Source organism: Rattus norvegicus, chromosome 1 (genome assembly GCF_021556685.1).
Source record: "Rattus norvegicus strain SHRSP/BbbUtx chromosome 1, alternate assembly SHRSP_T2T, whole genome shotgun sequence".
Lineage (NCBI taxonomy): Eukaryota > Metazoa > Chordata > Mammalia > Rodentia > Muridae > Rattus > Rattus norvegicus.
Window position 1 is genome coordinate 269,196,593 of NC_141534.1, and position 18,303 is coordinate 269,214,895.

Below are 18,303 nucleotides of genomic sequence, written 5' to 3' on the forward strand. Positions count from 1 at the left end.
AAGGAACCACCAGTTGCCCAGCAGTGTTGGCCACCACCCAGGACAGTGACCTCCACCACAGGTGCACCCCTGGGTCTCCAGACTTGCTTCCTCACATACTCTTAAGTCAGAAATTCAGAGTTCTAATGTAAAGCCCAGCCAGATACTTCTTCCTCCAGGAGTTGTTCTCTCTCTGCCCTACCACCTGACCGGGAGTAATTTCCTAATTGTCTTTGACAGGGCAGTGGTCTTGCCACTCAGATTAGAGGTTATTTTTAACCTGAACCACACACAAGGAAATTCTCTGAACCGACTGAAAGGTTCCTCCTTTTTCTGAATATAATTTGTCTCTGGACTCCAGGCTCTTTGTGGCCCTAGGGAGTGATTTTGTAATCACAGAACAAAGTTCATGTCCTCCAGCCTGAAGGGCTGGCTGGCGAGGAGGAACTCCTTAATCTGGGTAGGGTTTTCTTGTTGTTGCCATTTGGATTTGTATAGAGTATAGACCCTGATATCAAAATCATAATAAGTTTGTGTGATTGTGTCTATGTTGGGGTGGTATATGTACATGAACATGCATGTGGTGTGGTCATACATGCACATGTATATGAGAGAGGTGACCACACATGCACATGTATGTGTGGGATTGACCACACATGCACATATATGTGGGGGGTCATCATACACTCACATGTATGTGGGGTGATTACACATGCATATGTATGTAGGGATGTGATCACACAGGTCCTGCTCTATTACCCCCTGCCTTAGTCCCCTGGGACAGGGTATCTCACTGAGCCTGCAGCCAGGCTGGTGACCAGCAAGCCACCATGATTCCCATGTCTCTGTACTATCCCTACCCCAAGGCTCTGGGTACAGGCTTGTGTGACCAAGTCTGGTATTTTATATGGCTGCTGGAGATTTGAACTTGGGTCCTCGTGCTTATGCAGCAAGTGTGCTGAGCTGTCTCTCCAGCTTAAAATCCGGATCATCATCTATAAAACCTCAGGGTCCCTTCTGCCCCTCACAAGCCTATTCTGAAACCTGGTGGAAGCAGAATAACTGAGACCTGGGGCCATCAAAACTTCATTCCATGCCTCTGATCTCTTACCTATACCATATGCATGTCTTAAATCCACATTAAAAACAGAACAACTCTCTGTGTGCTTTGCTCCCAATGTCCACTGTCAGGTTTTGCAACCTCAATGCCTACTACCATTTAGGGACAGGTAATTAAAGATTTACCCTGGGGTGCTTGGAGTGGTGGTGAACAGCATCTCTGCCCTCTACCTACTGACTGCCAGCATCAATACTTGCTCCTCCATGCTCCTTTGCCAGGGACACAAAGCTTTGCCCTGTTGACAACTGCTGGCTTCTCTATTGCTGCTGTTGTTCTTTCTTTTCCTTCATTGGTTATTTTCTTTATTTACATTTCAAGTGTTATCCCCTTTCCCAGTCTCCCCTCCAGAAATCTGATATCCCATCTCCTTCCCCCTGCTTCTATGAGGGTGCTTCCTCACCCACCCACCCACTCCTTCCCGCCTCCCTGCCCTGGCATTCCCCTACACTGGGGAGATTGAGACTTCACAGGACCCAGGGCTTCTCCTCCCATTGGTGCCCAACTAGGCCATCCTCTGCTACATATGCGATGGAGCCATGTGTCTCTCCATGTGTACTCTTTGGTTGGTGGTTTAGTCCCTGGGAGCTCTGGGGTATCTGGTTGGTTGATACTGTTGTTCTTCCTATGGGGTTGCAAACCCCTTCAGCTCCTTCAGTCCTTTCTCTAACTCCTCCATTGGGGACTCTGTTCTCAGTGCAATGGTTGGCTGTGAGCATCCACCTCTGTATTTGTCAGGCTCTGGCAGAGCCTCTCAGGAAACATCCATATCAGGCTCCTGTCAGCATGCACCTCTTGGTATCCCCAATAGTGACTGGGTTTGGTGATTTCATGTGGGACGGATCCCTGTGTGTGGCAGTCTCCGGGTGGCCTTCCCTTCAGTCCCTGCTCCACACTTTGTTGCTCTATTTTTAATAACATGCTCCTTTTAGATGGGGATTAACCCAATTTGTACAAACTTTAACAGAAGGTTAAACCTTTAACAAAGGTGCTTCAGAAGGTGGCCAGGTGATGATCACATTCACTAAAAATGCAACAGGCCTTTGGGGCTCACATCTGAAGAAAAAAAGTGAAAAATTCAAATGCGAGTTTGCCTCACCCAGCCCTCCTTTTCTCTCAATGGGATTGAGGCAGAAACAATGATCCCCAGTCCCTGTCATTGACCTCCCAGGGGAACTGAAGATGGCTGGATAGAGCTGCTCTCCCTGTAACTAAACCCTTCCCACACAATGCTGCAAGAGGCAGGCAAACCCACACTGAGAGTTTCTGCAGCCCCCGCAAGAGCCTGCTTGGGAGATGCTTGCTCCACTCGCCTCAGCAAGTGCGTCTGGGAGGCTGGGAATGTGGGTTGGCCCCACCCCTCCCTGGACCTGCCCCTGCTGAAGTATTTCAAGCATCTTTCATGAGTGAAAACCAGGAAGAGGTGGATATGAACTTTCGAACCAAGTCGCTATCCATCCATCCAAAGGGTGCTAAACACTGGATGTGGAAAGGAATTAGCTACTTACAAATGACCTCTCCATCACCCTCTCTCTAGGGGAGAGAACAAAACCTTTGATCACAAAATCTGATAAATTGTGCAGACTATTTTTATTCTATTCATAAGAGACAAAGCATGTAGGTCCAGCTTGTTCCTACATGCACTGGCTAACAATTCAATTAAATAAATGTTTATTTAAACCATGAGTTTAAATATTCTGGGAACTATTCTGAGAGTTCCCAGCCACCAAAGTAGAAATATCCAGATGAGTGAAAACCGTGTCCCCCAGACAGCTTGCAGTTCTGATTTCTATAGCAATTGACTATATGCTTATATTATCTCTCCATAGATATGTATGTACATGTATACTTATACATATATGAACACTCACATGTATATGTGCATGTATGCATATGCATACTTGTCTTTGAATTCTCAAAACCCAGTGCTACAATCTCTAAGATAGTGATTCTCAACCTGTGAGTCGTGATCCTATTGTAGGTTGAATGACCCTTTTACAGGGGTCACTTAAGACCATCGGAAAAACACAAATATTTACATTATGACTTAAAACAATAGCAAAATTACAGTTATGAGCTAGTTACGAAAATAATTTTATGGTTGCGGGTCACCAAAACATAATGAACTGAATTAAAGTGTCACAGTATTAGGAAGGTTGAGAACCACTGATCTAGGAGGAGGTTAAAAATCTGGTGACCTTTCAAAGGTCTGAGCAACCACATCTGATGAAGGGACCAGCCAAGTTCATACAGACACGCCTTCTGAAGGGAAGACAGACACACGAAGTGACGCTGTTTCCTGATCCATGCAGGCTTCTCACCTTTTACAGAAAAACACAGAACAGAGAACAGATTTCTCAAATACTTGGATTAAAGCATCAGACACAACCTTCTGGGGATGGTAGAACCTGTTAGAGACCTTGGGAGTAGGGATAGAATGCTGGCCCACGAGAGGAAGGAAGTGGTAGGGAGCCTCCTGTGCTTGAATATACAGGGTATGGCTGATTGAATGCTTAGCTCGCTCTCCAGGCACAGAGCTGCAGACTTAAGGTGTGTGGGAGGTTGCCAGAGTTCAGCTGGTGGATGGGAGAGGTAGGCACCATGTAACCCAGGTTCCCCACACCAAGTGAGACTGTAATGGGGCTGGCTTTGACATGGCAGAATGGAGAGATCATGAATTAAGAGATTCCACAAGCTCAGGGAGGTAATCTGATGCTGGAGAGGAAAGAACACTTGAACTCATTGGGTGAAGGCACCTGCCACCAAGCCTGGTGACTGACTCAGCCCTCAGGTCTCACATCATGGAAGGTGAGAACTCCCTCAGAGGTTCTGACTTCTGTAACATGGCATATGTGTGCCGAAACACACACACACACACACACACACGCACACTCATACACACTCACACACTCACATACACACACCTAAACACACACCTACACACACTCACATACACACACACACACACACACACACACACACTAAATGTAATTTTAAAATGTCTTTTAAAAATCTGTTAGATTAATCAAACATATCCTGTGGTCTAAATGTCAGTGTTCCCCGTCCCTGGCTCACATGTTGGAGCTTCACTCACCATGTGATTATGTCACAAAGTAGAGAACTGAGGAGGTAAAGAGGTAGCCGCCTTCCAACTGAAATGAGCAGCTTTACTTTCTATGGGGTTTGAGGAAGCCCTTTTCCCAATTTTTCACCAAGGAAAGGCATGCACTAATGAAGCACCACCAGGTATGCTATAGAGAGCACAGAAGCTATGACATGCGTGAATATGGAATTAAGAATAAAAATAAATACTTCTTAAATGAATGTATTGGCAGATATGGGGGGATGGCTCAGTGGTTAAGAGCTCTTGCCGAGGACCTGAATTTGAGTCCCAGCACACACATCAGGCAGTTCACAACTGCCTATAACCCAGCTCCGTGGCAATCTGACACTTCTGACCTTTTTGAGCACCTGCATTCACTTGCCCATACCCCCACAATTAACATAATAAAACAAGGTACTGGGAATGGAAAGATGCTGGATTGAACCTTTGAGTACTGCAGGCCAGGGAGAGGTAGGACTGCCAGCACAGAGGACTTGAAGGAACCATCTGAGATAAGGACACAAAGGGGAAGCTGCTGGCCTACAGCCAAAGTAGCCTGGTAGCCTGATGTGACATATCCTCAAAGTTCCAGAACTTGAGGGCAGAGGCAGGAGATGCACCATGAGTTTGAGCTTAGCCTAGTCTACCTAGTCAAATACAGTCAGTCTCCTTAAGACTAGGGCCAGAAACCCCTTGCCCTGGAACAGAATTCTCGTTTCCCCTCCATCTGGCCAACGCGGGGCATTGGCCAAGCTTTGACCAAGCTCAGAGGTAAGAAATGGACCCGTGCTGTTCATTGTTCTTACAGTTCCTTCATGGAGACAGAGGTTAGGCTGTTTCAGTATTTAAGGACTATTTTTCTTTCTTTACTTGTGAGCACTCTGCTTATGGTCTTTGCTCATTTTCTGTTGAGCTGTTGGTCTTTTGCTCTTGGTTTCTGGGAACTGGAACATTCTAAATGTCAGGGCATGGATCCTGTATAATGTTTCTGTGGTTTTGGATATAAAATGTCCCCAAAGGGCCAGTAAGATGGGTCAGCAGGTAAAGGCACTTGCCATGAAGAACACACCAAGAGAATGAGAGAACCAACTTCTACAAGCTGTCCTCTGGCCTCAGCATGCACATATTAAGTGAACAAATAAATGTAAACAAACATAGAACAAATGAAATTAAATATCCTAAAGGACTCATGCATGATATGTTGGTCCAGTGCTGCTGGGCAGTAACAGGAGGCCACAACTTTGCTGCTTACTTAATCCTTCCATGGATTCATAGCTTAGTTGTTAGGGGGTGGTGATTGGGCAGAGTCCGTGGGTCACTGGGTAGGGCTCTGAAGGGTTTACCTTGTCCCCACCCTTCCTTGCTTCTCTTTCTAATTCTCAAGAGGAGAGTAGCCTTTCTCCGTGGTGCCACCTTCCTGCAAGCCTGATTCTCACTAGATCAGATGAACCACCCACTGAAACTATGAGCCCAGATAAATCTTTAACTCGTTTAAGTTGATTTCTTCAGTGTTTTGTCATAGCAGTGGATAGCTGACTGCCACTAAAGCATCCCCTTCTTTTTTATTGAATCCTGCAGTCCTTTGACAACTCTGCATGATCACAGTTCATCCTTATGGTAGGTTCAACCCTCTGAGAACCACCCCTCCTCTCTGTTTCCATATTGTGCTACCTTTAGGTCTCCTCACCTCCGAGAATCTTGGCTCAATGCTCTGAAGTTCTGTGTGGGTTCCTCTTCCCTTTGCTTCTTATAGATGGCAGTGCTGCCCGTCCCTGGCTGCCCGCCTGTCTCTGGCTGCCCCCCTGCCAGCACACTCTCCTCTGCTTTTTCCTCCCCAGCAATTCTAATTACGACTCTGTGCTCAGCTACCAAATCTGTGCGTAGCTGGAAGTTAATTTAGAACATTCTGATGTCTCTGTCCAAACTGAGACCCCCAAACTGAGAACAAGGAGCATTAGGTGTCTCCCACACATCTTTCAACACTGCCAGGCCATCTGTGTCAACTCTTAAGAGGTGACCCAAAAAGGGCTCTCCTGAGGTCTCCAGGGTCTCATCTTTAGGATCCTTAAAGAAGTTTGAGAATGGGTCCTTCATTCTTGCAGAGTTGTGGGGACTCTGTGAGTCTCTCCTTCACATTCAGACAAAGCAGTCGGTCTTAAGAGTACATGTGAAGCCCTGCCCTAGAGACACTGAGACTGGTACCTGACTCATGCATAAAAAACTCTGCCAGCTGCCTTACATCCTGTGCAGCAGAGAGGGCCCAGGGACCCTGGGGAGTGAATATGTCTTCTGTCAAGGATGCTCCTGCCAGCATGGCCTCCAGGTAATGATCTTTTTCTTACTCATTGTCACAGAGTTGGGACAGAAACCCTACAGGCATTAAAAGGGTACAACTGTGGATTCTGAAGAAATTTGAGGGGAAGACAAGATATGGCAACAGTCGAAGAGAGGAAATACCTAGCAGAGAATTTGATAACTTCTGGAGAGCCAGTCTCAAATGCTTGTAGAAAATGTCCTTATGAAAGAGACTCTCACAAAAGAGGAGCATCAGGAAAAACTCAACTTGCAGATTGCACAATATTCGTGTGTGTGTGTGTGTCTGTGTGTGTCTGTGTGTGTCTGTGTGTGTGTGTGTGTGTCTGTGTGTGCACACACATGCATGTGCATATGATCCTGTGGAGCTACAGTTCAACTTCTGGGCCTCAAGCAGACTCTACCTCTGGTCTATACTCCTAGCCCCACAAGTAAGCTTTATTCTATCAGTATTCTATTTCAAAAAAAATGAAAATGAAAACAGGAGACTGCCCTTTTGTTGGAGAGCTTTGGCTCTGGAATCTCTGATTTGAGAGCTAGCATCAGCTTGAAAAATGTCTAGAATTGCCTGGGTAGTGGGTCTGACTATAAGGGAATTTTGAATGAAGTTCACTGAGGCGGGAAGACCCATCCTGAATATAGGCATTTCACAGGCTGGACCCGGGACTGAATGTGAATGAGAGAGAACCTAGCAGCAAGCACACAATCATCCTCAATCCTACTGGCTTCTTTACTATGGGTGCAAAGTGGCTGCTGTCTCCACCTCCTCCTGTTCTGACTTCTCCTAGTAGGCTGTACCCTGAACTGTGAGCTCAAATAAATTCCTCCTTCTTTAAGTGGCTTTTGTCCCAGCAGCAGGAAGGGAACTAAGGCACTGGGTTGCAAGTCACATGCCAGTGTTAACCGGTTGTGAAATATCAGGAAACCAACCTCTCCAAGGTCCCATTTCCTTGCCCCTGAAGTAAGAACATTATCTGACCGGACTATTAGAATAACCGGGTGAGACACTGAGAATGATGCTCATCGCACAGTGACTCAATTGAGTTAGATGCCCATTTTCAAGGAACATGTGCCACAGATCGATCCACATCTCCACTGAGCCTCACTGGGAGGAACGTGCCTTGCTCGGGGATTCCATTCCAAGTTTCATTTTGCTCACTCGGCTGGACTGTTTCCTGAGGGTTGCTCGTTACCTCCGTAGAAGTATTACAGCGAGTTTGCAGGGAAAGTTCACTGTAAGGTGTTGTGAAGGAAACTGAGAGGAAAACAAACGGAACTGAAGAGGGGAAACAGAGCTTGAGAGTTCAGAGAAAACTATTTGCTCATCATAAATTAAGTTAAAAATACAGTTGCACAAACAGATGTCTAAATAATACACAGGCCCACAGATCTGAGCTTCTCAGTGCTGTCTTACATAAGATTGTTCAACTAAACTAGCCCAGCCATTAAAAAAAAAAAACTCACATATGACATTTTTAAAAATAGAGAATCAAATACATCTAAATTCGTGCTGTTTATGTAACACAGATATACCAGATCTATCCAGGGAGGAGTTGGCATTGGTACTTATAGAATGGCAGGCTATGTTAGCGTGATCCCCGGATTTTTCCTACTCAGTACTCATGGGCATCTGCTTGCACATTCAGATCCTGACGTGGAGGGGCCCAGGACAGGCTGAGCCAGTCTTAGTATCACATGGGAAGACAAGTCATTGGTGAGAGCTCTTGGACCTCAGTCAGTGAGGATCTGGAGGTAAGCTTGTTCTTCTGCATAAATCTTAGGTCTGTTTGGTCCGTGGCCAGGCGCAGATTAAGCTAATGCTGGATTGGAGGATACAGAAATGTCTCAGTGGGTAGGGCACTGTCTATGCAAGCACAAGGATCTGAGCTTGAATTACCAGCACCCACGTAAAGCTAGGGGAGATAGCTCTCCTGTGTGTAACCCCACTGTTTCTATGGCGAGGTGAGAGGCGGTGACCCCAGGAATCTGGTGGACTAGTGGCAAACAATGGAGAGAGCCTCTCTTATGTAAGTTAGAACTAAAAGACTGATGCACGAGGCTGTCCTCTCCTCTGACCTCCTCATATCCATGCTTACATCCACACATACACGCACCCACATACCCCCACACACCATATACACATACCACATTCACACAAATATTTTAAAATACAGTTAGTTTGGGTTATTATTATACAATGGAGCTTCGAATTTCCTGTGCGTGTGTGCGTGCGTGCGTGTGCGCGCGCACGTGTGTCTGTCTGTCTGTCTGTCTGTCTGTCTGTGTTACTGAGATTGAATCCTTTGTGCATGTTAAACAAATACTCTACCACTGAGCTGCTCCCCCAACCCCATAATAATCTAAGTCTAAATCAAGATACTGAAAGGAGCTATTTCCTAACTGATAATTTAGGATCCGAAGCACTCTCTCAATCAAAATTCTAACTCCCAGGTCATAAAATCCTGTTTTTCGTTGGATTGTGCACAAGTATCTGGTTTTACCTTGCCTCAGAGGCCAGCTTTGTTCTGCAGTTATAAAAGTTTGTAATTTTTCCTACATGGCTATTTGCTGTCTGTTACACTAATTCTTTCTGGGGAAAAAAGTAACAGCTATGTTTCAGCCATGGGGAAAGAGTCCAAGTTTGTGTATACAATATCAAAACAACTTGTAAAGGGTAAGTCACATGACTAATTGACTGGACTAGCTGTCATTCCTTTGTGTATCTAAGTCATTAGTAAGAAACCAAATTGTTCAATTGTTCAAGCCCATGTAGAAAAACATTGCTGAAGTTCATGACTTGCAATAAAAGCTATAAAACAGTAGTTATTCTCTCTCTCTCTCTCTCTCTCTCTCTCTCTCTCTCTCTCTCTCTCTCACACACACACACACACACACATACACACACACACACACACACACACACACACCATCATAAGCACACACGTAAGGGAGCTATGCCTTCTACTTTCCCACCACTGAGACCCAGGCTGATTCCCTTACACAGGTGTGTAATTCACTAAACACCAATCCCCATGTGATAGTCATGCAACATTGTATCACCAGGATCTAGACACCATATTTGGGGGCTGTCTCATATATGAGATAGAATCCCCCTTAGGCTTGTCATTTGTTCCAGTGGTCAATATCTATGGCTTGGACCTTTTACAGGTGATAAAGGCAGTGCATGAAATTTCTTACGCTACAGCTTGAAATGTGTACCCCCAAGACTCTAAATTCCTGGTGTTTTGTATGACCTTACTTGAAATTAGGTCTTCGCAGAGACTGGCAGATCAACCATGAGATTCTTAGAATGGACCCTGGCCCAGTGTGGCAAGTGTTCTTATGAGGAAGAAAAGTTGGGGCACAGAGACAGAAACAGAAGAAGGTGGCCCTCCACAAGCCAAGGAGGGGGGTCTCAAATAGATCTTTCCCTCACAGCTCAGGGGAGGCCCAAGCCACCTGCCCACACCTGCAGTGTGGGCTTCCAGCAAGCTGAGTCATTCCTCATTAGTCCTTGGGACTGCCAAGGAATGACAGGGCTGTTTAAATTCATGTTCTACAATAATTGAAGCATTATGGAAAACAGCTCTAAAATTTTCATCCTCCTGTTTTCTGGGGGGGGGGGATGGTTCCAATCAGGTGATAACGGGGATCTGTCAGTGACACTGGGTGTGCACCTGGCTTTGTAAGTGGCAGCAGTGGCTTCCCTGTGCTCTCTTCTGATGGGGATTGCAGGATGGTTTCGTCTTCGCCCTTTGCCTCATCCACAAGCGTTCATCCCAATTTTCTTTTAAATCTACTACAAAACAACAGAGACGAGACTGAGAAGACATTAAAACTCTAAAGTTCAATTACTAGAGAAGATTCTCCTAGAGGCTAAACCATGTGGACCTGGAAAAATCTTCCCTCCTTGTTGGCAACCCCACCCTTGCCTTCTGCGGTCCTGGCTGACCGTGCTGCAGAGCTCCAGCTGTACAGAATACAATGTTGCTTTGACATAAAGCTGGTCCAGGGGGAGCCTCTTGGTCTCCTTGGGATCTTGTAAATTTGTACCTTCAAGAGAGCAGCTTGGACCAAGCGTGGCTGGGAGAATAAATTACCCACTAAGAGTTGAGTGGGCTATGCTTTGCCAACGTTGTTTTCTGTTTATTTGGAATGGTTATACCACAGCGGGGACCTCTCTGCAATGACCTTTTCGCCATGCAAAGTTAGTTTGGGGAGTTCAAATTCCCCAGAATGGAAGAATAATCAGATGAAAAGACCACAAAGAAATAAATTTGCTTCCGAAAATAAAAAGGTACTTATCGAATAAGTCATCACGCCATGCTCTGACCTTAAATAGGTCTCTCTTTGGATTCACCAACTAGAAGTCAGTTCTTTTACTGCCTTTGTTTTGTTTTGTTTGTTTGTTTGTTTGTTGTTTTATGTAACAAGGTTTTTGTGTTTGTAATCTTACTGTGTGCTCATGTTATTTTAGCAAAATAAGAACTAATGTTTAGTAAGTGCCTATGAAGAACTGAGAGCTACACCACACATCTCCTATACATTATCATAGAGAATATCCCAAACGACTTAGAGGTGGAAGTTTTTGTTCCCATTTAACAGATGAGAAAGCTAAGAACTACTTATTCACATAATTCACATAATCCTGAGTCATTTAACTGACAGAACCTGAATTTTTAACTCACAGTCTAGTTCCATAGTGTTCTTGCTTATCAAGCACAAACACACACACACACACACACACACTCACTCACATGCCACACCACATCACACTCACACATAGACACTTAAATACCACACCCCACACACACTCATACAAACACACACACACACACACACACACACACACTCACTCACATGCCACACCACATCACACTCACACATAGACACTTAAATACCACACCCCACACACACTCATACAAACACACACACACACACACACACACACACTTATATACCCTTACATGCCACACGAAACACATACCACACTCACACATATTAGGTAAATATCAAAACTAACTACTTAGATTAGTACAATCTCGCTAAAATGCCATTATTTTAAATTATGCAGTAAAAAGCACCTGAGACAAAAATGTGTGGGTCCCAGATGTTTTCAGAATCTATCTGTTTCTGAAATACTGATTTTTTTGGGTTTTTAAGTCGTCTAATAAGTAAATTTTGTTCTCAGTTGTCTCCCAGAAGAGCTCACTGAAAACACTGCATAAGCGCAAAAGTTTGTGGCCCCCTTTTAAACCAAATTATTCTCCAGAAGGCCAAGCTACAAAAGGGCATGGAAGCCTGCTGCAAACCAGACATGATGGCCACATCTAGAATCCCACTAAAGAGGCTGAGGCAGGAGACTTGTGAGTTCCAGGCCAGCGTAATTACACAGGCAGTGGGGCACAGTTCAGATTACAGAGAACCCTTTACAGACTTCAGAATTTAAAAAAGGAAAAGAAACAAAGAGATTGTGTTGGTGCTCATGGATGTAGCAAGGCCAAAGGCACTGTGTGCACCCTCAGGGCTCCTGCATGTGCCACTTGAGTCTTTAGTCTGGGATGACACTACTTAGGGAACACGGCTAATAAAACAGGTAGAACATGCTTCTCAAGTCCCACAAGGGCTCCAGTTTAGCTTTTAATTGACACCACAGGGCACCACAACTTTTGTGCCTCGGACTCTCAGGAAGAATTCCTTGTGAAGTCTTTTTCCAGTCAGATATGTTTTTGTTTTGTTTTGTTGTTGGTTTTTGTTTGTTTGTTTTTGTCTTCGGAGTTAGATTCTGTATGGCACTTTTGGAAACCCACGCCAGCATGTATATCAATGTCGAGATTTTTGTTTGTATGGATAAACGATGTGGTCAGTCTACATCTATTTTACTTAAACCAATCGAAAAACACAAGTAAGTGTCACGTGACAGGGCCTTTTCATTTGTTCACAACTGGCCACTTCAAAAATCTACTTTAAGACTTCTCCAAGTCCCCAAACATATCTTGCAATTAAATTCTTCTCACATGTAGGAATCGGTAGCCAGGGTCTACCCACCGAGGATGTAAGATTGGGCGATTAAAGGTTGACTCATGGACTAATAACTTCAAAACGCCTTTTCCTTGAGATCTTATGCGTCTTCCCCTGTTCGTTCAGTTTCTTCTAAGGGGAACAGGGCAGGGGTTGGAGGGAAGGTGTTTCTCTACTGGTATGAAAAGTAATTTAAATTTAGCAGGAGCCTGCAAAGAAGGTCATTGCTCCCTTAACATTTAATTACGGGATAATCTCTGATGGGAGAAACAAACCTTTCCGTGACATAAAGTTCCCCAATAGGTTTTATTCAAGGAGAGGCGAAGCTCTCCTGGAAATATTATGGAAAATAAATGTCATGTCAAAAGTTCGATATTTGTTCTCAAAGCAAAAACTGACCACAGAGCTTATCAACAACAAAGTCGTCTTCAGACTGACCGTCCTGCTGAGACAAAGGCCGTGGCACGCCTGTACCTACTGAGGTCCGCACAGACATTTTTTACAGTCTGTAGATAATGAGTACCTTAAACACAAAAACATCTCTAGGACACCAAGATGAAAGAAGGCATCTGTCTGACATTCTCAAAGTAGTTACGTGGAAAGGAAGCAACCCGAGCGGCTGGCTCTCTCACCCCAAGATGAAGCAGGCACTCTCTTCCGCCTATTCCTCTTGGCAAGTCCGTTCAGTTGGATGGCCCTGATGCCCGCCTTCCAGGGCGGACGGGGAAACACAATGTCCTCTTTCATGGTCGGGGATCTTCTACACCTAACCTTTTAAGTGGTTCCACTAGTACACAGAGACTTAGGAAGCCGTTTCTACATAGCCAGGATGAATGGGAGGTCGGATGTTTAGACGAGAACAATCCTGTGCCTTGGATGCTCACGGCCATGGGCTTTGGAACTCTCAGAGATCCTCCAACATAATTAATTGTTTTTCTGGAGCCTGTTAAGATGGCTAACAGAAAAACCAGGTTTTTGGTTAATCCACACAGTCTGTTGCCACAAGCTTGGACTTGGGCAAACCGAAGAAAAGCTGTCAGCCAGAGGCTCGTCACGTGCAACGGTTATATGCCACTGCCACTAACACATTAACGTGGGATTGCAACTGACCGACCGACCTCTGTTCCCTACACGGGAGTAACAACGGAAACCATTAGGGCCGGTTTAGGGCTCCTCTGTGCTGCCTTAGCTTCCCCCTCCTCCTCCCCTTCAAGTCAGGGCACTAAACCGAGGACTAAATAGAGGACAGCTCCTCTCGGGGTTGCTAACAGTTCAGTGCTGAAGCACACTGAAGTTTAGATACATGTGTACAAATCTATCCTGTGGAACAGTTTGGGCAGGGGGTCTTGCCTGAGAAGCCTGATTTCCATCTTCAAGAGCCTTGTACAAGGTGGACACCGAAAGCCCGCCCCTGACCCCACACTCGTCCCTTGACATGTGCAGCCACACCTGCACACAGTAACCTAAACGCTTTTTAAATGGGGGCCTGGAAGAAGGTTCAGCAATAAAGAACACTGGCTGCTCTTCCAGAGAACGCAAGTTCGATTCCAGGGACCACATGGTGTCTCATCTTCATCTGTAACTCCAGTTCTAGGGGATCTGACACCCTCTCGTCATCTGGGCCACCGAGTACACACAGGATGCACAGGCATACATGCAGGCAGAATACTCACACATGTGATAGAATTCAAATTTTTGAGAAAATGTGGGGTATGGGTTGACCTAGCAGTCCTGCCTTTACTTACCAGGCATACAGACCCAACTTTGGTGCTGATCCTACAGAAAGAAGAAAAAAGAAAAAAGAAATCAAGGTATGTATGCTAAGTAAGAGTACAAAAAAAGAAACAAAAGAACCATATTCTCTCTCTCTCTCTCTCTCTCTCTCTCTCAAAATCTTTTAAAAGATGATTTGCCCATGATAAGAGAATTAAAAATAGTTCCCTGCTACCCATCCTCTGAGTCACAGTAAATACTGAGTGAGACAAAGAAGGGTCACACTGACTAAGAAGCTTATCTAAGGGCATGGACTCTTCTGCAGATCTTGGCACCTTCTGTGGTCGCCTGAAAGGTCGCAGCGATAAGGCAGTGTTCAGCGGCGTACCACAAATACACAGTGCATGGATTTTTAAAAATCTCCATAAAGTATGTCATTTCACACTCAATACACAGAGGAGGGAGGAGAGAGAGGGAGAGAGAGAGAGACAGACAGAGAGAGACAGAGAGAGACAGAGAGACAGGAAGAGAGACAGACAGACAGAGAGAGAGAAAGGGGGAGAGAGAGAGACAGACAGAGAGAGAGAGAAAGGGAGAGAGAGAGAGAGAGAGAGAGAGAGAGAGAGAGAGAGAGAGAGAGAACTGTGAACTCATTTGAAAGGTGAAGTCACCACTGAAGGTCAAATAGCCAAGTCAGGACAGGAGCTGGGATCTCCTGCCCCTCCCCCTCCCCGTCAGAACTCTTTCTAATGCATCCAATTTTTGAAAAATATTATTATTGGCCCTGACATTGTTCAATGTACTGGTCAGCCACACCAGGAAGAGGAGGCGGCAGAGAGGGAGGAGGAAGGGGGTGGGGAGAGAGGAGAGCTTTTGGATTTTCTAAGTAGCCCAGCCTTGGCTGTGCTTACTGTATACGCTCCTCTCCTCTGTGCTTGTTGTGATCATAGCGGCTGCAGTCGCTCGTCCCTGTGTAAACTGCGGCTACAGATTCAGCGTATGACCTTAAGTGGTAGCCTGGGCCAGGCTGCCCGTCCTTCAGTTAGCACTGCCTGATCCTTGAAGCAGCCATATGGCTTTAGGTGACAAGCTGTGCGTCTATCCTTAGGATGAAGCGCTTAAGCTCTGATTAGATCTTCTGATTAGTGATAGCTTGATCACAAGTAACTCAAGGTTAATCAGCCTCCAGGACGTTGCTAGTGGATTTCAATGTGTTTCCTAGGGTTTCAGGGGCCTGCCTCCCGGCAGTTGTCCGTCTGCTCACCTTCGTTTTCCAGAGTGGAAATGTCTTGTAACCACGAGTACCCACTGATCACTGTACTGCAGATGTGTGACTTGATCAGGGACTTAACATGAGATTCTCAGCGAGCTTCCCAGGGTGGGAACGGTGGTGGAGGGCATAAGTAGTGTTAGAACATTCCCAGTGAGTAGAAAGGGACAGAACAGGACAGAATGGGCTACACAACAAGACTCTGCTCATAAAAGGAATGTTTCGAGGTGCTTATATGGAAACATTGACTGGTCTGTGTGAGTTATGAGCACGAGTGGAGATCCCAAGTTGTGAAATATTCAACCGCTCCTCACTTTGTGCAAAAAGATATTTTAATTAAACATGACATTTATGAATTCAAGTTAAATATTAATTAACGTCAAGTAATTATTAATGAACATGGGAACAGTGAAAAACGGTAAGATAGCTCCTTCAACTCTTCATAAACATATGACCTAGAAAAGGCAAAAATCACACAGAGATCAAAATGTTTTAAGGGATGCCAAATGGCGATCTTTCGAGGGCCACTTGAAATGCAGTTACCAGAGGTCAGTGGGAGATTATTTCCAGAAGCAACAGGCAGGGAAGACAGAAGGAGGAAGGAGAAGCAAAACGGAATGTACCCCAGCTGTGGAAAGATTATGGATCCAAAAATCAGGGCAGAGCTTCCCGTGATGGGAACACACAGAATTCTATGCTGTTAGCGCTAGTGATGGGACTGAAGGCTGCCATTGGGGAAGCTGGGTCTTTGCCTGCTAGGTAACTGCTGTACTGAGCTCCACATTTAGCTCTGGTGTGTGAGAGTGAAAGGAATAGAGTTAGTCAGAGAGTGTGCACAGAATACTAAGTGTCCTGTAGGGTGTGGGGAGCCAGATGGGGAAGGAGGTGGAGGGGAGGTTCGCGAACTTTTGAGGAAGGGGCTCATGACTCTCAGCTGTGCAATTGGCACTGCCACTTTCTACTGTTTTCTTAAACACTGTGGGTCCCCACGGACCAATCCACATTGAGTGGCAAGTGGACAATGACCTTTTGACCATGCAGCATGTAATATGGGTGTAGGCTGATGCTAAGTTTGAACACGGTTGGTTTGAAGGGGTGCGAGTGTTGAGTGCCGGCTTAGCAGTGACAGGATGGATAAGTAGTTGCTATGAGATCCGGCAGAAGAGCAGGTCATTACTACTCAAACCGCCCCTTCTGCTTTCTGTTCTGAACACAGGCCCTTCTTTACCAGAGGCAACTCTCTGGACTTAAACCTCTCAACCCTCAAAATTCTGAGCCAAAAAAAAAAAAAAAAAAAAAAAAAAAAAGCCCTTCTTACATTACCCAGGTTCAGGTATCCTGTCATAGCAACAGAAAACAGACGCAGTCAGTTGCTATGTTGAACTTCTTCTTAATCTCATATCCTTATCCAAAGACAAGTGATTTTTTTTAACGTAAAATCTTTGTCTATGTGCTAACAGAAGCTACAGTAATCCAAGCTCACCTGTCAGGACAGCTAAGGAAAGTCCCTAAGAATATCTGAGACTCCTGTCCACTGCAGCCCTCTATTGAAGGCCCTGCTACAAAAGCCTCCTGGGTTTTGAACGCTTACACTTGAATGTATTTATTCCACAGAAATCACTTGATGCAACACCAAATAATCAAGGGGGAAAGGTCCAGGCCAGTCACCCAATCGTGAATCAGGGTCCTGTTGCCTGATGTGTTTATACATATAAATACCACAAGGTTAACTAGCCCCAGCTCCTGACTTAAATCTCTACGAGTCAGTTCTGGCCTTATCATCCCCAGGAATGCCATGTCCTGGGGACACGAGGTTGACACACTGCATCCCAATAGCACTACTTAGCAGAAAGCCTCTTTCCACATTTCTCCGCACCCCAGCACCCAGAGGCCCTTTCTTGATCAGCCTTAATATCAACTCATTCCAAAACACTGGCTGTTTTCAGATTGCCCTTTGAGCCCTTCCAGACATCCCTTAAAAGCCTGGGGAAGGAAAGACCCTTGTTTGAAAAGGCTGGGGTGACTATGGGTGCTTCTGCCCTCTGTGGAGTTCCCGTTCCCAGATTCTCAAAACTCCCCAAGTTGGCAGAACTGAGGCCTGCTAATTCCAGGGCAGGGGTAAATCACTTCCCAGGTGGTCAAACCTGAGTCTAAATCACATCCACAGATTTGACTTTACCAAGAGTTAGGCTGCAGGTGGGCAGTTGCCAGGCTGGTCTTTTGGCAAGGTGAGAGAGTACCAGCTTGGCCACATGTTGATGCTCCTCCCAGATGCTAATCTTTTTATTCCAAAGCAAGAGAGACTCCAGAGCATTACATAACATTATATAACACGACCGTGCACCCTTCCCTTCGGAGACAATTGGGAACTGTTTGCTTCTCAAGAACTTAATTGCAGATTTCCTTCTTATGGCCCGAGGTGGAGGCATTCCCAGGGGGCAGATCAGAGGACCACAGCCTGAGATCCATCCTCAGCTTCCATCAGGAGTGAAGTCAAACACTCTAGTTCCAGATTCACTCGACAATGTGAAGGGGGAAATGCGGCGTGACTTTAAATGCTTTCCGATTTAATCGCCTCGCGTATTTATATATTTTCTTGCTTCCCAAAGCTCTTCCCAAAGCTGATCCCGCAATTTTGAGAATCTAGCCACCCTACCAAGAAGTCTGAAATCCCAGTTCATGACGTCAACCAAAAAGGGATAGTACCTTGTGTTGACTCAGCTCAGATTATAAAATCCCATGGGTACCAGAGTACAAACGCGGGTGTTAAGGTGTTGGTACTGGAGT